Source organism: Camelus bactrianus, chromosome 3 (assembly GCF_048773025.1).
Source record: "Camelus bactrianus isolate YW-2024 breed Bactrian camel chromosome 3, ASM4877302v1, whole genome shotgun sequence".
NCBI lineage: Eukaryota > Metazoa > Chordata > Mammalia > Artiodactyla > Camelidae > Camelus > Camelus bactrianus.
The window spans coordinates 160,904,166-160,929,440 of record NC_133541.1 but is presented as its reverse complement, the minus strand read 5'-3'; the positions used below and the strand labels follow the sequence as shown (position 1 = coordinate 160,929,440).

The following is a 25,275-nucleotide window of genomic DNA, read 5'->3' as shown; positions in this document are numbered from 1 at the left end:
TTTTTTTTTTTTAAGTGCTTGTTTCATTGTGGTGTGAATGAATGTTTAAAATTTCTGGATTTTGATGTTTAGAACATGCTGATTTATCAGAACTGTTAAAAACCTGATTGTTGTTTGGTCCTCGTTTGGTGGGGCAACCTATTGATTTCTGTTGTCTGTTAAAGAGGGAAATTCTTCCTCTAGCCTGTAGATCATTAAGTGAATGGTTTGCAGTGTGCCTTTAAAATTCTTTGAATGCATTGAGCATGTTTGTCCAGTGAATTTTGAATTGACTCATAGTAATGACTTTGTTTGATTCTGTGGCTTTTGCTCCTCTCCACATGAATTTGAATTCTCTGTTGCATTTTGTATACGTGTTCTTAACAGGGGAAGAAATTTTGCATTTTTTACTTAGGTGGGTTTTCCTATCCCCTCTGAATGCCTTCTGTAATTGATACAGCGAAAATCTGTTATTGCAGTGCTTAATTATTTCATAAACTATTTTTTGGCTTAATCAGAAACAATGACAAAGAATGATAATAAAAAACATGAAAACCTTCCTTCCTTTGAAGAATAGAAATGAGGTGGTCAGGCTCACCCGTGCTTTGTATCTGACACCCTTAATTTCACGTCATTGTGTATCATGATTCGGAGATGGAGTTGCTTCAGGTTTGTAGATTTTTTTTTTAACATTTGTGTTGAATTCATTCTCTAGGCTGATGTTTCCTGTTGCGTTTGTGGAAAGTGTAGGTGAAGGGATACAGATGCTACGTTTTGTATTCAGGAGGCCTGAGTTGCTGAAGAGAATATAGTTGAGGGTGGGCTGAGGAACAGAGTGACACTCCCTCACCTCCAGGCTGAAATTGATGAACAATGAAATCAATTATGTGTATCGGTATTTATTTGACCAATAGAAGTCTGAGGGCCCAGACTGTCTAGTTATGCGCAATGGAAAGTACTGAATTCACCTGCAGAATTAGGTGAATTACCAAGTAGAAGCAGCTTAGAGCAATCAGAAAAATCAGTTCTATGATGAGATATAAAAAGAATATAATATCTATTATTTCTGAAACTTTTCTATGTTAAGTTGTGTAGAGCTAAAATTAAGTTCCAAGCACCAGGAGTTAAGAGTCTGGGTGGTTCTGTGGGATCGTTATTCAGGGATGTGTCTAGACCCTGCTGGGATGTCCGAAGCTGGCAGGAAAAGACCCAGAGCCAGGATTTGTCATCCTAGGGTGTCCTCCATAATGGTTCCATGTGATAGCCCATGATTGGGTTAACAAATTTAACAGACACCAGACGCATGTCAACTTTAAGAAGAAAAAGTGTGCTTAGTAACTGCTTTCAAGCAAGCACCTGTGCATCCTCACTCCTGTCTCCTTGCCATAAAAAGCAGAGACAATGCCTTGCTTGCATGTTTGAGGTTTTAGATAGCACTCTGTTCATTGCACAGCAATGACCCAGGCCCTCAGCTATAAATGCTGGGCGTGCGTGCTGTTAGATAGTCTATTATCCCCAAAACACGGACCTGGCTGGACTGGTGTTCTGCTTTGTAATGAATATCTAAAGAATTTATCTTGTTCCCCTTTCCCCATGACTCCCCTAAAGGTAAACCTAGCCTTTTTACTCATTGTGGATTCTACAATCTCTGTCTCATCCTGTCTTTCCCCAAGTTCCTGTTTACTATCCCACAACTGTTAAAGACTATTTTCTTTGATTATACACAATAAATATGGGAGCATTTGAGTGGCTCTTGGAGTTGGCTCCCTACTCCCTCTCGCTTTTTTTCCTTTTTCCACAGTCTTGAGTCATTCATTCCATGTCGGTAAGACTTCTGCCATCCAGATCCCACAGTTCCAGGTGAGAAGGATGCAGACTTTATCTCTCCTACCCGAGGGGGAGAGAAGAGAAAATTGAAATCTGCTCCCCCGTGGTCCCTTCCTGCCCCAGGGCCACTCCAGTTCACCTGCAGCTTTCTGGCCTCTGCTCTCAGGGCCTCTGTCCCAAGACTGACATCAGCCTTTTTTTCCCTTGTCAATATTTCCTGTGCCTTTCAGAAGTTAGTCTCTTCTCTGAAATTCCACCCTGGCAGATGTGATGGTGGTCAGCGTGCTGGTGGGCAGTCATTTGGGGACTCCCAGGAGCCATTCTGATTCTCCTGAGTCTCTCATTCGGGGTTACAAAACTGTCGAGAACCGGAGGAAGCCCATTCACGTGTGGTCAACAGAGTATTACATCACTTTCATTTTATTTTTGAATTTTCAGTGGAGAAATTATTTGTAGCAAACTGTTCCAGATTTTCTGCCGCCTGCTTTCCTCACCACTATTTTCTTGTTGGCTCTGGTGCTTGTTTAAAGAACCAGGTTTCTTCTCTGGTCACTTCTAGCAGCTGAGCTTGCCGAATCCTTGATCTGCATTTGAAGCAGAATGCTTCTTCGTGATGTCAAACTGATTTTCCTTGTCATGTCTTAATATTTTGTGTACAATCAGCAACTGTTTCAAGTGAAATGCTCTTGTCCAATTTCGGTTAACTCACATTTGCTGAACTCCTGCTTTCATGCTGAGGGCAGTTTCTTCTTCCTGTAATAAAATTTAGCAATTTGCATTTACTATGGGAAGGTACTGGCCCGAGGTGCTTTCGTTCTTAACAGTTTTAATAACAATTCACCCATTAAAATGTACAGTGGTTTTTACTCTATGCCCAGAATTGTGCATCCCATTCAATCTTAGAACATTTTCATCCCCCCAACAGGAAGCTCCTTACGCATAAGCAGACATCCCCATCTTCCCCATCCTCCCACAGCCCCAGGGAGCCACTATTCTCTCTCTGTGGGTTTGCCTCTGCTGGAAATTTCATGTAAATCGAGTTACTTCATGTAAGTGGAAGCATCTATTGTGACTGACTTCTTTCACACTGAGTAACGTTTTCAATATTTGTCCACGTTGTGGCCTGGGTCAATATTCTATGCTTTGCTATTGCTGAATAATATTCCTCTGTATGGCTGGGCCCCTCTGTTTACCCATTCATCACCTGATAGACATTTGTGTTGTTTCTGCTGTTTGGCTGTGATGAGTAATGGCACCGTGAATATTCCTGTAGGAGTTTTTATGTGAACATTTGTTTTCAGTTCTCTTACGTGTGTGCCCAGGAAGCAAAATTGCCTGGTTATTCAGAAACCAAATGTTCAACTCTCTAAGGACCTGCCAGGCGTTTTTCCAAAGTGGCCAGGCTGTGTTACATCCTCACCAGCAACGGCTGCGACCTCTGCATTTTCTGTGTCCTCATTAGTGCATGTTACTCTTTTTTTGATTATAACCTATTGTAGTGAGTGTGAAGCGGTTTCTCCGAGTGGTTTTGACTTGATTCCCCTTACAGCTAATGATATTGAACATCGTTTCGTTGTGCTTATTGGTCATTTGTATATTTTCCTTGAAAAATATTTTTCAGATCCTCTATTCATTTTTTAATTGAGTTGCCTTTTTATTGTTGAGTTGTAGGAGGTTCTTTTTGTTTTTGTTTTTGTTTTTGTTTTTTTTTGGTAGATACAAATTCCTTATCAGATAAATGATTTGAAAATATTTTCTGCTGTGTGTTTTTTTTTCACTTTCTGGATGATGTCCTTTGAAGCAAAGTTTTAAAATTTGATGAACTCCAATTTATCTCTGTTTTCTTTTTCCTTGTGCTTTTGGGGTAATATTTAATATCTGAGGTATTTTATTTAACCTTTTATATATAAAATAAATTAATTATTAAGACCGTTCTAGGAGACGGGTGCAGTTGTTGTCCCCAGTCTATGGAAAGGAGACTGGGATGCAGAAAATTTCACTGACTTATCAGTGTCAAAGCTACCCAGTGCTGTGGGAGTTCAGACCCTCATGTTTGTCCCCAGCATCTGTACTCTTCACCACCATGCTCCACTCTTTCCTGGAATCGTTAATGAAAAAGACTTTACTTTTTTGATTTCTTGTTAGTTTTTGTTTTTCTCATTGGGGCCTCATCTCCTCATTTTCCTTAAAGAGATCAGTGTAGGTTTATTTTAGGTCTCATGTAGGCAGAAGCATTGCTATCAGTTAACTTCTTTTTTACTCACTCCCCAGTGATGGCTGTTGCTAATTGACCTAATGAAGTCTTGCTTTAGTCTTTCCTTCTCATGACACTAACAACAGAGTCATGACTTACAGGATGCTTAAAGAAGAAAGTACTTGATTGGTTTTATTTTGCTACCCAATCAAACCAATCAAATAAAAACCCCAGAGTTGACACAGACGGTAAGCCCTCCAGAATACTCTCACTGTCTTCCTTGTGTTTCATTTGTTTGGTCACACTCTCTGGATAGTGACTTGCTGTCCAGCAGTTTTGTTAGGATACAGTGCTCGTGAATCATTGTAAGGACAGAATTTTGACAATAGACTCTGCTGTTCATTTCACGAGGGAAAAGTTAATATAGAAAAAACTGCTCAGATCTATTTTAAAATTAAGCTTGGAATTTTGAGAAGAGTTCAAGAAACCATACAAAGATCTTTTTCACTAATTTTAGATCTATCTTAGACAAATTATGGTTACATAGCAGAGTACCTTATCAAGTAGATTTGACAAGAGGTGTGTATTATTGATTATTTGTTTTAGTTGAAATATTCTACCTGGGAAAAAGTAATCAGTGCCCATAAATGAACAAATATGTTTGTATTTCTATGCAACATGGGAGCAGACTTCATATGTTTCTATATAATATATATGACTGTGTGTTTTAATCTGTCTTTCAGTGTTTTTATAGTTTTTCAGCAATGTTGTAACTTTAGAATTCTTCTAAGAAATTCACCCCAGATTCTAGTGCAGTTTGTACTGTGTATCCTGTCTTATGCATGGGATTCCACTCTCCCCACAGGGAGGAATTTCCTCTTCTATTGAGTTAGTATCAGAGTTAAAGGAACTGTGATTTCTAGGCCTTTGCTCTCCATGTGTTTGCAGTTGGCTGTCAATCACGATTTTCCCTTTCTTGAGTTTTCATTGTTCAATTAGTATTTTTGAAAATAACTATTAATATTTTGCATCGATCTCCCTAGAAACTTGATGTGTTTGTGCTTTTCAGTTTTCAATTTATGAAAAATGTAAATACACACTTGATTTTAAGTAGTCCTTTTTCACTAGATATTTGGTTACCTCTTTATAGTTAAAATATTTTTTTCCCAATGAATGAATCGGCGTGCATGTTTTAAAAGATACCTTACTTTTTATTTTTCTTATTGTAACAGTTAAATTCATTGTAGAGAATTTAGAAAATACGGATAAACACAGTCATAACTTCACTATGGCCTCTTATCTCACCTAGGCATACAGTTGTAAGGTTTGAAATTGAGAATTACAAGTCCTCTCACATTGTTCTTCTTTTTCAAGTACGTTTTGGTTACTGAGACCCTCGAATTCCCATATGAATTGTAGCAGCAGCTAGTCAGTTTCTGCAGAGGAGCCCGCAGGGATTGTGATCGAGTCCAGGTTGAATATACAGATCGTTCTGGGGAGCACTGCCATTCCAAGAGCTCTGTCTTCTGATCCAGAAATGTGCGTGGTTTTTCTGTCCAGGTATTTAGGTTTTGTTTAATTTTTTTTTTAACAATGCTTTGAGTTTACAGAGTTACTTTACTTTTTTTTTTTTCCCTTTATACTGAGGACAAGTGTGCCAGGTACCGGGATCAGAAGTGTATTTGAGCCCCGCCACTTGCTGCCACAATGGTCGCTGCGCTCTTGCTTCAAACGCTCTACAATCTTGCACAGAATAGGACCTCAGTAACTCTCTCTCTCGAATGATTATATGCTTGTTGGATGATGCTTGAGAGTCCGTGTGATGATTTTTTTTCCCCAGCCTTTCCCCACTTCTTTACTATGCCCTTTCTCTTCCTTTCCTCCAGCCTGGGTTTCAGTTTACCTGTGGCATTGATTTTTCTTGTCTGTGGACACTTCCTTTCACTGGTTCACGATAATTTTACATGTGGGCTGTGGAAACTTGCTAGATGTCAAGAATGAGCCAATCCATTGCATGCTAGTATTTTTAGAGTGCATTATTGTTTTATCGATTGAAATTAAATCAGGGTGACCCCCTGAGCCCTCCCTTGAACTGTTTTTGCCTTCCTACAGGTGATAATGCTCTGGTTGCTGAATGTGCCCTTTCCCCAGACTTGGTTTTGGAGTTAAGTCACCATCAGTGGAGCCCTCTCTTTAAAAGATGAAGTAAACATTTGCTCCTTCTCCCTGGTTTGGGACTTGGATGAGATGAGGTACCAGATAAAGAATGGAGCCCCACCTCATTCTAACACCCGCTCGTTCCGTTCTTTCTCCACGGAAAAAGAGTACAATTCAACACTATAAAGACTGATTGTGAGCAAATGAGATATACAGGACAACCGATCATTTATTAAATATACTTTCATGCCAGAAACAGTTGTATTATACACACAAAAAGCACACAAAACACGGTAGTACCGTGATTACAAACGTGGGTCTGAGTTCGAGTCCTGGTCTGGGGTGACCAGTCCTGTGAGATGGATAACTGGTAGGTCGGCTTAGCCTCTCCCGGGCTTGTTTTCTGTCCTGCAGAGATGGGGCTCGCTAGACGTCCCTACCCCGTAGAGGTGCTATAGGGTGCAAATGATGCTCGTGGGCAGCCCGGGCACAGCTGCTCCTTCCTCGTAAGTGCAGGAGAGCATAGCTTTTGTGGTGAAGGCTTTATAACTGCCCCGTGTAGACTCTCAGTGCTACGAATGGATGCCTTGTGCTTTGGAGATGGGATTCTCATTTCTGTAAATACCCAAGGATTGTGTAATTGGGCCCTGCTGATTTGAATCTATTCTTTAGAAAGTACATATTGTGGATATATTTTTCAAGCATGCATGCTTTTTTCTTTTATTATTTATAGTTCTACCCTCTCTCTTGGTGGGACTTTTCATGGAATCCAGGAAACAGCCCTAAGCCACCTAGCTCTTCACACGTCTCCGTGGCAGTTTCCTTCCCTGACTAGAAGAGGGTTCTGCATAGGGAATTTTCTTTGTTCCCCTTTTCTTGGAGTCTCTCTGTCTGTCTGCCCACCTCTCACCTGTCCAACTGTCCATTTATCTACACACTCATTCTTCTGACTTGTTCCAAAAAGCATTTCAGGCAGCTTACAGAAGAACAGATACCAAATAAACAGGTGAGAAAATGGGGCCAAGTTCAGACAGTGAGGCTAGGAGGCGAGCCTGTGTGAGGGTGGCAGGCATGAGAGACACGCGTCTGCCCTGTGACTTATAAAATCGACATCAAGAGTGTGCCTGAGGCTCCCAGCAGACACAGGGAAACAGGGCTTGTGGGAGATGCTCACTGGCTGTGAAATAAATAAGTGGCTGAGGAGAAGCCCAGCCTTTCCAGCTACTAAAGCTTAGGAGAATATTTTGAGTGTCTTCAACATCAGAGTATTTCATCTTTTCTTTTATCAGAGTTCTACATATAGTTGGTTACATTCTGTACCTGGAAATTTCTACAAAATTTCTTCCCACGTGAGTCACATGACTCGGGTATGGGGTGGTTCTGCTCATTGACTGGGGTTGGCCAGAAACCGAAAATGACAGCTTCAAAGGAGCCTGGGATTTGTCAGTTATGTTTTGTCAGTACTGTAGAGTTCAAAAAATGCTTTCACAGTATCTCTCCATCTGAGGCGGCAGCGTGCTCTCTTACCTGCATCAGGAGCTTAGGGCCTCGGGATGGTGGGGGCTGACTGCATTGCCGTCAAGACAGCTGAGCTAGTCACTGCAGGTGTGGTTCTATTACATAAGGCCTTTCATGTTCTTTACTTGAATGTTTCAACAGGGAGTTAATTAACTGAGTCAATTAACATTTAATAAATATGATGCTTTGTTGAAAAGACAGTTATAGACAAAATATAAGCTCTGAAGCCTTTAAAAACGGTTTCATTACTGAAATATCAGTAGGGGAGATACACAGTTTATCTTATTTATGCCTCTCTTTTAAAGTAACAAAGAAACAAGACAGAAAAGGCAGAGGATGGTTTCTGTTCTTCCTTTCTGCTTGCAGGTGCCCTCACCTCCAGTAGCATCCATCCAGACACATGAACTGACACTGGCCGTGCTCAGAACTGCCTCAGCCCTGAAGATACAACTGACAAATAGAAGGGAGCCACGCCCTGTTACAGCAGGTGCTCTCACTTTGTGGATCCTTATGTAACTGAGCGGTGTTAATCAGGATTGCCCGTTCTACATTGTGTTGCGCTGCTGCGGTGTCTCCTAGTTACTTGTTTCTGTAAGTATTCATGTATTATTCCCCACTGCGTGGTACTACACGTCTAAAAATGCTTTTTTCAGATGAAAAATAATGTGCATTTAATATAATATGTTTGAAAAAAGGGACAAAAGAGTCTATCCTGGTCCTGCTACTCAGAGATAATAATTAACAATTTAACATTTATTTTCTGTTTTTTCGTTATTGTGTATCATCTCTGTCATAAAAACCAGTGAGCACTCTGCACCTGTTTACTGTTCGGAGACCTCCATTTTCCATTTGGCTTATTACATGTTTTTCTACAATATTCTATCTCCCCTGGCATGATTTTTATAGACCAGTGTAGAATTCTGTCTTATGGAGGCATCGTCCATTTTACTTCGGACTTAAATAAACTTTTAAATTCCAAGTATACTTAACTGAAATACTGAAAAGAGAACTGTGGTGGTACAGGAAGGCCCCTAACTCCCTTCCCATTATTTCCTATGAGTAAAAGCTGTTGAAAATTTTGTATATATATATTATGACCTTTATGCCTATGAGATACATATATATACACATATGAGAAATCAATGTATAGGTGTGTGTATATATGCTTTATTTAAAAATGAGACCATACTATATGTTTTTCTGCAGCTCGCTTTTTTCACTCAGGAATATATCATGGACGTCCTCCCACTCCAGACTCACCCGGCCCTTTCAGATAGATTGGAGGGGTCTCCTGATGTGCGGGTTTCATCTCTTGTCCACGGACACATTTGGTGGGAGAGTGCTGTGGACAAGGCCCTGGACAACGGCGAAACGCCGGCTCCCTCAGCGCCCGCAGCTCGCCTTGATTTACCGCATCATTGTCTTGATGGTGGACAGTTAAGTTTTCTCCATTTTCCACTGTCAGAAAGAATGTTTGAGTTGCATCCTTCTTGTACAGACATTCCTGTGATCTTGTATGTGTATTCCTTTAGTTAAGGCTTCTGGAAATTTAGTCCCTGGATGTGACGTTTACATTCATCACAGACTCCTTTCAAGTGACTAGAAATTCCTTCTCCATTGGGGAATGAAAAAATGAGCAATTAATTATGTAACCAATTCTCTATCGCTGGATATGATTTCACTTCAGATTTTCTTCCCACCTTTGTAAACAGTGCTGTGTAAATGCCCTGATGGGTACATCTTTTTGGACTGATTTTTTTTTCCTAAAGGAAACGATTCCTAGAAGTGGAGTTGAGTCAGTGTGTATGTACGTTTTTCAGAGCTTACAAATCCATTGATATGTCATCCTCTGAAAAAGTGGCTCATGATTTGTTCTCCCACAGATGGACACTAGCTAGAATATCTTAAAAATATTGGCCAATATGATAAGCAAATGTGCTTTTTCATTGTTTTTGTTTGCATTTGATGACCAGTGAAGTTTTGAGCATTTTTCACTCATTAGCCATTTGACTTTTTTAAAATGAATGATTCCTTTTGTCCTTTGCCCACATTTAAGTGAGGGAGCTTCTTTTTGCTTTGTGACAGCTTTTTGTATGTTATGAAAATTAACTTCGTGAATTCATCAACATGTATCACAGAGCTTTTTCTTGTCATTTCTTTCCTTTCATTTTGTTCAGGAAGTTTTTTGATTTTTGTTGCGGCTCAAACTATTCTTAGGATAGTAAATGTCTTCCTTATGGGTTTTATCTTTGACATTATTCTTAGAAATACTCTCTTATAATGGAATAAATCACTTCTTTAGTTTTTTTAATCTCTAAGATGGAGATTATAATAGTAAATGTTATAGTGAAGAGAAGTTGAATTAATAAGAGCAAAGAGTTGTATTTGCTGTTACTAGTACTTTTTAATATTTACATCACTATCTGCAATTTATCTTGTGGTCATTATGACAGGAATGGAATTTATTTTTCCAGGTGATTCTCTGTCCCAGGACAATTATTGAATTCATAATTTTCTCTTTGATTTGAAATCCCACCTGTACAAAATACTTACATACCCTAGAGTCTCTTTTTGAGCTCATGGTTCCCTTCTGTCAATCTCCTTTCCTTACTCCAGCACCATATCTTACATATTGTAAAAATTTATTTAATCACTGGCAGTCTGATTTTTTTTGATTCTTTTCTTCCATCCCAAATTTTCTTGTCAAGTATTATGACTTTATTATTCCTGAAGAATTCCAAAATATTTTGTTCAAGTTAAAAAAAATCAGATTGGAATTTTCATGGGATTTTTTAGTAAGTTTTGAATTATTCTTAGGAGAACTTACATCTTTACAAAACTGCTTTTCTCCATGCAATATGTTTATGTCTCTACATCCATACCTCTTACTTTAACCCTCAGTACAGTCCTGAAGTTTGTCCATTTAGAATATGGGCATTATTTTTGAATTTATTCCAGATTATTGTTTATGTTTTTGTTAATTTTGTAAGTGAGAAATTTTTGCTATTATATTTTTAAATGCTTAAAACTGACATTTAGAAAGGAAATTCGTTTTGTCAATACTCACTTTGTGAATTGTCATTTAAAATTGTAAGTATTAACTACTTGTTCCAGAATCCTTTCTTTTCTGTTTTTAAAAATTTGTTTCCAAGATTCTCAAAATGTTCATAGCTAAGTAGTATAGGTGGGGAGACAGATGGAGAGAGGTAGTGTGGCTCACGTACAAACTGTGAGCACTTTAATGGCTGCCTTTAGGCTGGAGAAGCTGCAGAAGAGCCCAGGTTAGACTAAGGGTAGCTTTGTATGCACTTGAAAGCCAGCTTTCCTGCCTGTATGGTGAAGCCTGGTGGGCGTGGCAGGTAGATGATCAAGGTCTGATCAAGGTCATTGGCTACACAGAGTGCTGTGTCTGTGAGAACTGGAGACCATTACCATGGGAAATGCTTGGCGCCAGGAACACTGCAGGGGATCTGCGGAGCATGTGTGTTAAGGAACTTCCAGCCCTGGGAGTGGGAAGATCAGACTCTGCATTCAGATCTGAGTTTGATTTCATCCTCTCTGGTTTACTGGTCCTCTGACTTTTGTCAAGTTATCTACCCGCTTTGAACTCCTGTTTTCTTGTCTCTCAAAACAGGAGAATTACAGCCTGCTGCTAGAGTGTTTGATCAGGGTAAATGATTTGTGTCTATAAGATGCCACGTACAGTCACAATCTCAGTGAGAAATGGGCTGTCACCTCTTCTTCTGCAACTCAGTGCTCCATAAGACAACGGGGGAAATCCAGTCACTAATTTGTATGTGATGCAATGAGGAACAAAATTAACGTCTTGCCTTTCCCCAGCAGTATTCTTACTTCTTTGCTTCATTTACCTCTTTCCTCCTTTACACTCCCCTTTCACCTCCTCCACCAAAAGAGACTGAGTCTGTCTCAGAACACTACATTCAAATTACTTTAAATGTAGGCTCATCCCCATGAAATTACAGTGAAATTAAAAATAATCTGTACACGTCCCAGACATGATTATATTTGATTTACACACACACACACACACACACACACACACACACACACAATCAGGCTACCTCCCATTTGCTGAGGGAGAAGGACCACTTTTTCTGAGTTTTCATTCACTGAGCGTGAGAGCAAAGTCTCTTAAGCAGAAATTCGCCTGGCTTCTTGCATGGTTTTTTAAATTGGATTTCTGCTTTGTGTCCACAGAAATAGTCTCCTATTAGAAGAGGGGAAGTGGAGACATAGATATTCTGCTGAGATATTGGTGTCATCATATTTGAGTTGGAAAGGACTTAGGACAGCATAGATTCGTACCTTTTTATGGGTGAGAATCCATGATAGTGTAACTTGGACAAGAACCCGGGTCTTCTGTCTTCATGTCCACACGGATGAAGAGGAAACTGGGTGGGGGATGGCAGGGATCCTTGCTTGAGTTCCGGGGTCTTGCTAGTTTCCATTGTTCAGCTGCCTTTAGTTTATGTCCATGTGGCCTCTCATGGGAAGGTCACTCTATCCTGATAGATTGAGTTTCTAATCAGCAAAAAGGTCTGGACCCACTCATGGTTCCCAGAGATTTTCTGATGACCTGCTGACACTTTATATACATGAGACCTAAGAAACTGCTGGATATAAAATCCTTATTGTTATCATTTGCCCTCGAGTTCCACAGGGATGGGGTGCTGTCTCAGGCTGTCAAAGGCCAGCTCTGAACAAAGATAGGGTTATAGGCTTGCAGCTGGACACTCCCCAGTCGAATGGGATTTCCGCCTTAGTTTTTAGAATCAAGCAGATTAGTTCAAATCTTACCTTTACCAGTTATTAGCTTTGTGACCTTGAGGAAGAAACTTTACTTTTTGGGGACAAATTTTCTTTATCTGTAAATAAGTTCAGTATTTATTTTAGGGTTTTTGTTTTAGAATTGAATGAGCTAATTCCCTCATTTATTCCTAAAATACTGATCACATGGTTCTATGCTGGTAACTTAGTGGTTGATTACTAAGGGACTCAGTAGTGAGAATGTGGGTGAGGCTCCCTGGATAATAGAGCTTATATTCCAGGATATGCTTGTAAAAGACTGGATTGCAGTGGATTTTTAGTAAATGTCCATTCCTTTCCTAATCCCCATTGATTGTGTATATATCTTTATACTAATATATGAACAATTTTTATTGCAACTTAAGTCTTTTTGTAGTATTTAAAGTATGTAGCTATAACAAAAATACGTGAAATAAAATGATTTGACTTTTATTTTCTTTTCAATAAGCAAAACAAAATAAAATAGAAAAGAAAAGAAAAATTTTGAAGGAGTAGAAATAATTTTATTTCCGTGGAATCGACTCCCTATGTTAGGTTTTTCGGTTGTGTTCTTAAACAGCATATAAAATTGATAGGTTTTGACTTCAGTGTTGATAGCTGGGTGAGTATAGTTTCTTTTTGTGGTTGTCTTTGATGAATTATTTGCACTAGATCATAAATAATATGCATGTTACATATTGGAAACCAGGAAACAGGGGAGACATACTACCTCCAATGCAGTCATTTTGTTACCGAGTCCAAACTCATTCTGCTCACCAAATGACAGGCCAATAAACTGGGAGATGAGGTGTTGGAGCGAGGAATAGTGACTTTATTTGCAAAGCTGGCAGACCCAGAAGATGGCAGACTGATGTCCTGGAGAACCATCTTCCCCAAGTCAGAATTGAGTCTCCTTTTATACTAAAAAGGAGCGGGGCTGCAGTTGGTTGTTGGAAACTTCTTGTTGTATGAATTGCTTGTCCTTTGAATCCGCTGTTCTTGCAGCTGTCCATGTGGATCAAATCATGTTGCCCCTGTAAAACCTCCAAAAATAAACAAAGTTATTCTCTATTTTGCTACTTGCCATCTCTACATAAGTGCAGATTAGTTAGCATCCTTCAAGATTACGGCCAGGAGAAGAGGCTGTCCTGGATATTTCAGTCTAAAGGCAACTTTCTTTTACAAATGGTGCAGAGATAGCAAGTCTGAGCCTAGAAAACAGGGCACAGGGTTAAAGCCAAAGGAACAGACCTAACATGGGGTCAAAATTGTTCTTTTCTATTACAATTCCCTTTTCCGCTTAATAGATAATTTTAGTAAGAAACATGAGCAATTTTGTATTTTTGCTTCTTAATAACCGATAAGTTGGCCAACTATATTTTTGTGAGCAGGGATGCTGTGCGGGCATAGGGGTCACAGCAAACTCTTGTTGGGGGTGGCCCACCCTGGAACATGTCTGATGCCCCGTGAGTGTTGGTGAGGGTCCCCCTAGCCAGCGGCTCTCTTCAGGAGCCAGCATATGGGCATTGATATCTGGAGACCTCATTTTCGGCTGCAGGAAATTTTTTAGATACTGCGATTGAAAAATCACTCCAGCTGGGGATAATTAGGGAAAAAAAGGAAAAGGAAAAGGGTTTGGAGTAGAGTAGAAAAGAAGGACATCAGATCACGGAGCCTGAGTGCTTGGCAGCGGGGCTTCGGGGGAGAGGGGAGCAGACGTGGGGAGGGGCCTGGCCCCGGAACCAGCTCCTGCACCTGTCCCCGTGCCCAAGCCACATAGCTTTTAATTTGGCCACCTCTCTGGGCTGGATGTCACCCTGGGTAGAACCTTGAGAATCGAAGGTAAGGGGTGGGCAGCACTCACCTAGGGGGTCACTGTGGACTTCGGTCAAGTCCACAGTGCCTTTTCTGGTCATGTGCCTTCACTTGTCCTTTATCTCAGGATCTGAGGAGGAGGAGAAAGGAACTCAGGAAGAGATCCAGGAAGATATCCGACTGCTTTAAGAGAGGACAGACACAGTGACACGGGGAGCGAGGACACTTGCAGCAAAGTAAAATTACTTCACAAATATTGCTTCAGAGTTGCAGGTGTGAGAGAGCCTAAGCCTGTCTCAGAGTGCAGGGGACAAGCGGAAAGGAAAGGCAAAATTTCCACTGAAAATTGAAATTTTGTTAAATAGCCTGCTACTGTTGCTTGTATCACTTGAATGAATGCAGGCATATTTCTGTGGGCATTTATAGGTTCACTCAACCCCACCAGCCCCTCTTGCCCCCATCGGGGATGGGATTTCTCAAGCACAGTGCACCTCCTGCTTCGGTGGGCCACGCTTCGGGTCCTCGCCTGGGGCCGGGCTGCTGCAAGGCACTGAGTCCCTGAGGCACGGCCTGTGATACACGACAGGAACATCTCTGCTATCGACTGAGCGCCTCCTTTTCCCCCTGCAGTGTAAGAATTCCGGTGACTGAGTTAGAAGCATGCTTCCAAGCTGTCCGTGTCCTCGGCATCCAGAAGCGGAGCCTGGAAGCTTCCGAATTTCTCCAGAATGCAGTCTACATTCACCTTCGGCAGGTGAGTGTATGTCCTTACACAAGTGGAGGAATTACTGCCGTTTTCCTGGAACTTACTCACCACTAGTCCATCTGATTTTTCTGTGCTAGGATTCAGTATGGCCTGCTGAAATATGTGGAGTCAGAGTTTGAAATACTGATGAAGAGGATCATTTATTTTATTTCTATATATGATAGCCTTTTACTTTCAAAATTCAGAATTTTTGGTTCTTTCAGGAATTTTTGGGTGTTGGCGAAAAAACTTTGCTCTTACCATCTTTGAGAACTGTTGCTTTGTGCCTCTCACCTGTCTTCTGTCACTTGTGAGGCGATTCCATTTGTGACCCTGTCCGTGTTGTTCATGTTATAAAACATATAGTCTGTTAAATTACAGTCCCTTTTACTCCGAAGACATTCCACAAATACTCCTTAAATCTGGGTGTGGTTTTAAGAAGACAGAATCATTAGAACATGTGCTTGCAGGTTGCTAGAGCAAAATCCCCAAATCAATAGTCTAGCTCAACATCTATAATCTTTCTTATCTACCCTGGATTTGTATGGATAAGTGAAGCAGTTTGCTAAGAACTCAAGACCAGGGTTAGAATACAGGCTGGTGTAGCTCAGCAGGTCCTCCTGAGCCAGCGCTGTGCCAGAGGGTGGGGCAGAGGGGGAGAGGTCTGGGCCTTGGGGAAAGGGCAGGGCCAAGAAGGAGGGGGGTCCTGCCGTTCCTGAGCTCAAAGTTTCATGGCAAACACCTTCACCAGGTGAAAAACTTGGAGTTTCTTCTAAGAACAGTAGGTTTGAAAAGAGTCATAAAAGCACGGGAGTGACAATATCCCATTTGTGTCTAGTATGGGAGAGCGGCTGTGGGGCCACTTGGGAGACTCGTGAGTCCAGGTGTGAAGTGTTGGTGGCTTCCACCTGAGTGGTGGGACAGTCAGTGGGACAGGCAATGGGAAAAAACGAACAGACTTTAGGCATGTTTAGATGGTAAAAAGGAAAGGATGAATGATGTCTGTGAAGGTAGGATGGAGTAAGGCCCAGGTTTCTGGGTGGATTAATGAGGTAAGTGATGGTCCTGTTGTGCTCTGAGGAGGGAAAGCTTCAGAGGGAGCTCTGGGGGAAAACTGATGAGTTCAGCTGTGGGTAAAGTGAAAGGCTGTTAAATGTGTGGTCTGGGAGCTCAGGTGAGAGCCAGCAGCGAGTAGCGGGAGGGGAGAGAGTCTGTCAAATAATTTTGTGCGCATACAATTAATTATGATTAATTATACACTTACGCCTCTACATTCTGGATTTAAAACCCATTAACATTTTGCTATATTGACTGCAGAGGTTCCTAATTTTTTTAACAGAAATAAAATAAATAGAAACAAAATAGTGGAGTTAATGAACATCATAGAGTTGATGTGTGTCCTTGTATGTATTTTGATACCTCATCTGTTTATAACCATAATCTATAAAAAGTTAACTAGTTTAGCATAAGTGTTAAACAGAGGGACGTGACACACAGTGTTGGGGCTTGAAGCTGATCTTCTCAGGCAAAATATGTCACCTCTCTGTGACTTAGTTCCATCTTCTGTGACTGCCCCCGGGCCCCTCATCACAGCTCATTTCCTAGACTAGATGTTGGAAGGGAGGCTGCTGAATGGAGTAAGAAGTGGCAACTGCTAGGGGCACTGAAGAGAGACACAAAAAGTGATTAAAGCCGATAAACTCAGTACAAACAAATACTCTCAAAAGAGAAAGAATCCCGCAGTGTTTTGAGCCACTTAGCGTATGGGAAACAAAACCACGTGGACCCAAAGCTCTTGAGCATGTGAATATTGTCGGTGGGAGGGTGTCATCAGAAAAGGGTTGAGAAAAGGCCTTTTGGTTTCCCTTGACTTTTCCAGTAAGGATGGAGAGCAGAAGAGAAAACCCCCTGCTTCACAGTGGAAGCTGCTCTTTTGTGCAAAACTGACCAAAGGTTGGAGACCATTCATCAGCGGTGCTGGCAAATGAAGAGACTTCGGGATTGGGTGGGGCACTTGCTGCGACTTCCAGGTGACCTGCTGGCTGGGGGCTTGAGGCGGGCATTAGGTTTGCAGGGTGACCCGGGCATAAACCCTGGCTCTGAGGCTGCTGGTCTGACTAGCAAACCTGGGCACCCGCAGTCCTAATGGGGCAGCTCGGGATGTGGCCTGGGACACCTGCCATGCTGAGGGCGAAAAGAGGGCTTCCCTGAGGGGGTGTCCCTGTGGAGAGTGGAAACGTCCTCCTGCAGGGGAGGAAGAGCCTCTGAGCAGGGTGCTGGATGCACAGGCAAGACCACCCTGAGCACGGAGGGTTTGGGGGGCCGTAAGTCACATAGTGGCCTGAGCAGCCTTGTTCCTGAGAAAATAGAGGGAGAAGAGGCTGAAAAGGCAGACTACGGTCAGACCCTGTGGTGGGTTATGAGTGACAGTAAAGGACTGGTCCGGCAGGCACGAGAGAACCCTGTGGGTGTCCCAGTGGGGTCGTCACACCGGAGGGTGTAGCTGGGTTACAGACTTTGCCACTTATTAGCTGTGTGACTTTGAGCAAGGTCACCCCACCTCTCTCTATATATCTTCATCTGTAAAATGACACAGTGACAAGCTCGTGTCATCAGAAGGCTTAGTTTAGCTCTGATCCTCTGTGTCCAGTATTGTCAGTGCTTCCCTGCAAGGTTCTGCATTGGCTGCTCTTACCCTCAGATGGGAGGGCGTAGAGGGACATTGTAACACCTGACGGCAGGAAGGGGTTGTTTTAAAACAGACATGTAGCCGCCTGCAGCTGCAGGCCTGCAGGCAGTTTGATTGATGGTCCTGGAGAGGACTTTGGAGGCCTTAGCATCGTTTTAAGACTTGTTTTCCCTTGGGGGCAGCATTTGCCTTTGCAGATTAATGTTGAAGATTTGGGCTTCTTGCAAAGCTGTCTTCAGAGATGGTTATATACGTAACATATCGTATAAAATAAAACGCTTTTATTTAATGTGTGGGACTTTGCAGCTGTTGGGAACAGCTCTGTTGGCCTGGTCTCCACGGAGGACACTAGGGGTCAGCAGAGCGTGCGGGAGAGCAGGCAGCCCGCCATGCTGCTGCGGGGTGTTCTCCCCAGCACAGCACTGTGCTGAGTTGACTCTTCTCTGAGTTTGGTTGCCAGATGAGCAGACAGCAAATTAATGAGTTCTGGTGGGATTGTATAATGACAGGAAGAAAGAGGGTCCCGTAGTTTTTCTGGACTAGAACATTCTTTTGGTTCCTGATCCAGTGTGTTCCATTACAGAATTGATGAGTTGTGTGTATTCTGGGACTTGTCGACTGAAAGAAATGTGTAGCCTGAAAGTTTAGAGTTATGCTTTATTTGGCGGGAGGACTCGAGGCGGAATTAAAGCCTTCAAATCTGTCTGAGGGACTGCTCCCAAGAAGTAGGGGAGGAGCTAGGATTATATAGGAACTTTACAACAAAGACCAGGGAGATGGAAGAATAAAAGATTGCTTGTTATCTAAAGAAATCCAGGCATCTCAAGTTCAAGAATTTAGTGATTTTCTTTGTATGGGAAGAAGTAAACATTTTGGCTCATTGAATTCATTCCTTTTACAAGCACCTAGTTATCTAGGGCCAGTATTCTGTCCTTTCATATTCTGAGTCCCCTCAGAGGGCACCATTCTGAGTGGCTGCCTAGGCTGAGCTATAAGCCTGTCCTCCCTGGGAGATGGTGGCAGCTGCTGATGACTTGGTTTCAGCACTCTTTGTTTACTGACATGGTTGCCGTATTTTCATTCACATTGTAGTATTTTCATTCACAGTGCTCCCCATTGGTCCTAAATTCGACCAATATTTTGAGAGACATTTCATGACCAATTTTGTCCCAGGGTGCTATGAAGGCTCATTCCTAGTTCAGGTTGAAGAAACTTCTGACCTGCCATTCAAGGTTTTAGGTGTTTTTATCAGGCCCTGTTGATACTAAAAGTTCTCTGGATGGCCTGTCTTACTAGTCTGTTATGATCCAGGAAATGTTTACCCTTCGTTGCTCATTCCCATACCTAGAATCACACTGTTATAATTATTTTATGCAGGGTTATAAATTTTATGTATTTCTTCCATATGATTTGCCATCATCAATCTTGTTGTAGGCCTAGCTACACTTTGGGAAATGTAAGAGAAAACAATCTTATAAAATAGACAGGATATAAGTAATACAGCTAGTAACGTTAATAAAGTCACGATTAAGAATTTAATAGTCAAGAAGTTATATTTTTGGGTTAAAATTTTTCTTGTGTTTCTGACTGAGTTTGAGTGATCTTACAAGAAAGTTCGTATTTATGGTCAGGCTTCGAGCAGGTATTAATTGGCCAGGTGAGGTCTCCCACCTTGTAAGATCAACAGTGGCCTAAACAGAACTATAATTTCCTTTTTAGAATAACGTTTCTGAGGGCTATCTAGTTAAAGCCTTGGAGTAGGGAAACCCACCAAGGTAACACAGAAGTACTAGACATAGGTAATTTACCATAAACTTAAAAATTGGGGTAGTTCATAATCAAAGGTAGGAGAAATTATCAAAGTAACTGGTATACAGGCCTGGTCTGGTGTCTTGGGTGTCTACCTGTCTACCTCATATGTCGTCGTCTTCTCATCCTGGCCTGGTAGCTTTTTCTCCATTTGGGCCTTGTTTAAGGTGAGCAGTGCTCTATAGGCCAGTGCACTGCAGGGGCTCTTTCTGATTGGAAATGAATCAGAAAGTCAGTTTCCTTCAGCTTTGCTGTGTATGGTCTAGTTAAAAGTACCTGATAGAGTCCTTCCATTCATGTTGGAGACAGTTTTTTAAGTCATGCCTGTTCCAGTATGTATAATCCCCTGGCCGCAGGTCATGGGGCATTGGATCTTTACCCAAGGATGTATTACTAAGCTTCAGAAAGAAACATACAGTGTCCTTTTAATAATTCAATTAAACTTTGCAGCAATGTAACATGACAGCAAGGAATGATCTGGGAAGTGTCTTACTAAATATAGACCTCAATTAACAAAACGAGAATTTAATATCCACTAAAATATAATCTTTTTCTATCTAAAGTTCCCTCATTTTTATCAAATATAGTCAAATCAAGGTGAATTTGTTTACAAGTTAAGTCTGATTATTTGATCATATAGGCTCTTTTAAATTGGCTGTGTTGGAACTTTTAATAAGGACTTTTAAGCTAGAATGTTAATAAGGTTTGCTAAGGCCAGGAAAGCCCTGTCAAGGGCTTGTCATAGATTTCTGCCTAACAGATTTAGGTAAATTCTTTTCTTTTTGAAGTCCTTAAAATACCTTGAGGTTCCTATACCTGTTAGGAGACGATCTTCCTAATTTATCTCATAGAGCCCCTGGGGACCTTAAAGATTTTAGTCTCTTGAGGGATCAGATAGAGAGAAAAGATAACTGTTCTAAGTCTGCTTACATAGGTATAATTTATCAAATTGACGTGAATCATAACTAGTTTAAGGAGAAGAGTTTCTTTATGTCAGGTAAACAGGTTAAAAGCCAGTAGTATTTCAGACAAAATCAAAAATTGTAACCATATTCATCAGTTTACTCAGTCCCACGTAACTAATTCTTTTAATCAGAGTTTTCATTAGACCTTTAAAATTTCTTACCCAGTTTATTTCAGTGCTATAGTTTGAAATTTATTAGAAATCAGTAAATCTCCTTGAAGAGAGAGTATTTTGCAAAATCATCAGAAGAAAACAATTACCTGCCTATAAATGACAACAGAATTAACAGCATGGTTAAACAACATTACACTGTAATCTATAAAGAAACCTGGTCATAATAACCAGAATTATGACTGGTAACATTTCAGATATACCAGAATGTTAGGGAGTCCATATAATTTCTAGAATATCTATATTAATAATATTTTCTCATACAATATAACCTAGGAAGATTTATTATTCATTTGACAATACTTCCCATGTTAGTTAACATGCCAAATGAAACTTACTACTTTAAAATCTCTCTTTGAGATGTTTCAGGGACCCTTTGTAGCATCCCATAGTTAACTGGAGACTAAAAGAATTTTAATGAGAAATTGATATTTGGGGAGCTTGTTAAAAGTTTTCAAAACACTTGGTCAGATAAACGTATAGATCACTGTAAAGTAGTACTTACTCATTAACAAGAAAATATTTCAAAGGTAAAGTCACAACAGATCACTTAAGTCGCATAAGAAGTTTTACAATTTGTTACTGAAGGTGGATTAATATTTTAAGAAAATTTTGTCCCCTTAACAGAGAGAAAACCAAATCTAGTCTTGTACCAGCTTACTTCTAAGATTCATTTACTTTGCCCAAATTGATTCTAAACTTAGCCAATTCTGACCACGTACAAAACTCTTTCCTCAGGGTTCCTCTTCCACAAGCCTTCCCCAGCTTTCTATACTCGTATTAGTGTGTCCCTTATTTTTTCTTCCATTCAGAAGTAACCAGATTCAGGACAAAGTCACTATTTTTCATTAACAAAATATAATTCCATTCCTTATATCTTCCTTTACACATTTATCTTACCTTCCTAGGATACTGAGATCTTTCCCTTAATAATAGAGACTATTTCAGAGTGGCACCAAGCATTTATTAAAATTTCTAAACACCTTTAGTTTCTCTGTAAGAGGAAGTCGTATGTTAAGTAATTCATATTTCAATCTTATTTTATCTGAAAATGGTATAGCTATTAAATAAAATCCTATCATTTAACTTAATTTAGCACAACTCTAGAATTTAGATACCAAACATTTAGAAATTATCTTAAGCATACATTTTAAATATATATTTTAAAAAATTTACCCAAAACTCTCATTTCATTTGCATTTAATTTACTTCAAATTTTATCACACCACATTACTATTATTTTTTTTGACAAATCTGTAACATATATAACAGGATCTTATTTGACTTTCATTAAACCTAGGTACAGTAAAGGTATTATACTTAATATTGATGACTTTAAAGATGTCTATATTAATTAGAACATACTTAAACTAAACAATACCAAGTGTTATCTTAATATTGAATATTTTCCAGTTCACGTGAACCTGAAGGTCAACTTAGTCAGTTTTTATTTTAAAAATACTTAATTTGTAAGCTATTACTTTTTACGTCAATTAAACAGAGCTCTTTGACTTTGTTTTTTTTTCTTTTTTTTAGCTGTAGAAATATCTCACATCTATAATGTGTACTCAGGCTTATAAACAGACCAAAGCTAGAGATCTCATAGCTTCACTTTAAAACTTACTTATAAGATAGGTATAATAATAGTTGGAGTAAGCTGAATTTGCTTTCTCAAATCACTAAGGCTTACTATTTATGAAAAAGACATTTAAGATTTCTTGACAAAGTCTGACGGACCCATCAGAGTTCTGAGTTCTAAAATGCCAAAAATTTCTTTGGCCTTAAGTTTTCTCTCATTGAGCTAATTAGGCTCAGTCCTAGGTCACTGTTTGCTGTATATAGATTTCTGACCTGCAAGACAATGACAGACACTTCCAGTTCCCCAGAGAACTGCTCTGTCACGCAGGCCCAACTGTATCTCCTTATTTGGCTTTTTTGTATCAGTGAGAAGAGCTGTAAACAAAGAATTCCATGTTTTAAAATTTTAAGGTTCAATTTATCTTGTCTTCCAAAGCATACATAAGGCATTTAGTAAGGTCTCTTTTCCTTGATTTATAAGTTAAACCCAGGGTAAACCTCTTATTATATTTTTCTATTAGCCACTGAATATTAGTTTTTAGTTTTACATTATATTGGACGGCTCATGTAACTCTATTGGTTTCCTTTATTTTGTTCAATTAATATTTTCTGAGGGACAGAAATGTGCCCAGCCTTGTAATACCAAGAAGGGGAAGCGTTTTTCCATTGAAACACATCTTTCCCACAACATAATTAAGCAAAAAGTTTATATAAAGCCCATTTAAACATACCAATTTTACAAACTTTTATCTCAACTTTATTAACTCTTATACCTTTAATTTTAATATTTATTAGGTTTAATCAATAATTTTTATTTCTAGAAGGAATGCCAGAAGCCTTTTTCTTCTTTTCTTTTCTTTCTTTCTTTTTTTTTTTTCACTGTATCTAATTTTATAGAAAAGTCTCTGGGATACCCAAGTTTTAGCCAAAGAACTTAGGCCCTTCTCAACTTTTAATTTGATTAATTGGTCTGTTGCCCCAGTCATTGATCAAATATCACAGTCTACATATATTATATGTATCTATCCCTATAAATACATACATTTTAAACTGGGGCAAATAAAACGGACTTCTTTGAACTTTAATTTAGGGGGGCAGTAGGTGACCTTTTTGGCCATTTTTTTTTAACTTTACGTAGTGTAGTATCAAAACCTTGTCTCAAAATCCAACAATGTCCATTTTATTTATGTCATTCAAAATAACCATCAAAAAATTTACCCACTTAGGATAATCCCCTTATCGTTTTTTTTTTCTGTTAAGAAAAATATCTTTCGACATTTTTACATTCTTTTTTCCAGTTACTCAACCTAATTAACATTAATTATTCTAAGATTTTATTAACATCTCTAAAACCATTAATGGGAAAGGAAAAACATAAATGTAGCTTTTTAAACCAGTTTTTGTAAAATAAGTTCTTAGATTAACCATTAGATATATTTTCTACCTTTAAACTTGATTTTAATAGGTACCAATAAAACGGCTGTTTATAATGAGAGCTCTTTCAACTTTCACCAATTTAAAAGTTTTCCAACTTAAGGGATCCATCATATGGCCATCAATTTATATATATATAGTGATTTTAAACGAATAAGATGAAGAGGCTTTTCCAAATGAGAGTAGGGGTGCTGCCTAAATAAAATTCAAAAGTTTACACTCCAAAAGGTAAAGCAGTTCATGGTCCAGACTGATGCAACAAAGGTTAAGATGGCAAAATGCCTGAAAATTGGTACAAAGGATTGTTGAGAATCCCAATTTATTTGTGTGGCCACCATATGTACACAATACTTGTATCTTTCGCATGGCAGAGTCCAAATTTTCCATTAAAAACAAAAAGGAAACATATATATACAGACATACACACACATAATATACCCAGCGAAAGATAAAACATTTATATTTCAAAGACACAGGAAGAGAAATCCAAGTTCCCCCTAAAAGGGTTTTGGTTTCTATAAGTCCAGAATTCCAAAAAATGTTTTTATCAGGCCTGGTTAGTTACTTTAAGAGTGAGATTATTTTTTTAATTCCCAATTAAATTTGTAAGTATTGTATGTATATAAACCTGGCTAGGGTATTAGTTGGAGGCTTGCAATCTGTCATTTCTTTATCTTTTTTTCCTTTTCTTTCTTCCTTCCTTTCTTTTTTTTTTTTGAAAGTTCTATTCCCCATTCTAAGGTAGGGTTGTAAGAATAAAATTGCTAGTAGGTTTTCCCGCAGGGACAACTCTATGGCATGAAGTCTTTGCCTATACCACTCCTGCAAGTTTCTCAGTCATCCGAGAAAACTGTTACCAGCCAGGAAGGGGGTCCCATTTTTGGAGTTGAAAGGTTCCTCATAAGAGTTTTACTTTTATTCTGAAAAATTCAATGGAGGTAACCAAATTGAGGAAAACATTAGACCAGCCTCTTACCTAACCACTCAGTCCTGACCCCAGTGTCTTTTAACATGGACCCACTCTGGAGGTATCCACTGGGAATTTTCCTGGTATCTTTCAACCAGCCCCACGTTGGATGTCACCTAAAGATGGGTGTTTCCCGTTATCTTTCAACCAGGCCCCACCCAGTATGTCTCCACTGGGTGGGTTATTCCCCCCCTGGGTTATTCCCCCCCAGTATCTTTCAACTGGAGGGCCAGGTACCTGGATACACCGCCAAATAAAACTCAGGATTATCACCCAATATGGGAGATCCGAGAACCAAGATAGACTCACCCAAATTCATCTGGACACCCTGAGGAGGTGGATGGGCACAAAGGGTCACTGCTGGTACCAAGGCTCCGGATACTCGGAGAGTTCAGTTGGAGAAAGTCTGCTCTGGGTCCCTTCATGGTGTCCAAAACTTTTGACTGAAATACATGTGCAGCCTAAAAGTTAAGAGTTATGATTATATGGCGGAAGGAATCGAGCCGGGATGACAGCCTCTCAGATCGCTCTGAGGGACTGCTCTGAAGAGGTTGGGGAGGAGTTAGGATATATAGGAGCTTTACAACAAAGACCAGGTAGTTGGAACAATAAAACATTGTTT

General features: G+C 39.9%; 1 protein-coding gene across 1 annotated transcript in view; it reads left to right on the top strand.

Annotated features, from left to right (window-relative positions):
- The window catches only part of LOC141577212 (trafficking protein particle complex subunit 9-like), a 125,613-nt gene that overhangs the window by 21,761 nt on the left and 78,577 nt on the right, over positions 1 to 25,275 (top strand). The window contains exons 4-5 of the mRNA XM_074361396.1: positions 8,042 to 8,266; positions 14,927 to 15,050. The gene's annotated coding sequence lies outside the window, so the exon portion shown is untranslated. The remainder of the gene's footprint in view (positions 1 to 8,041; positions 8,267 to 14,926; positions 15,051 to 25,275) is intronic.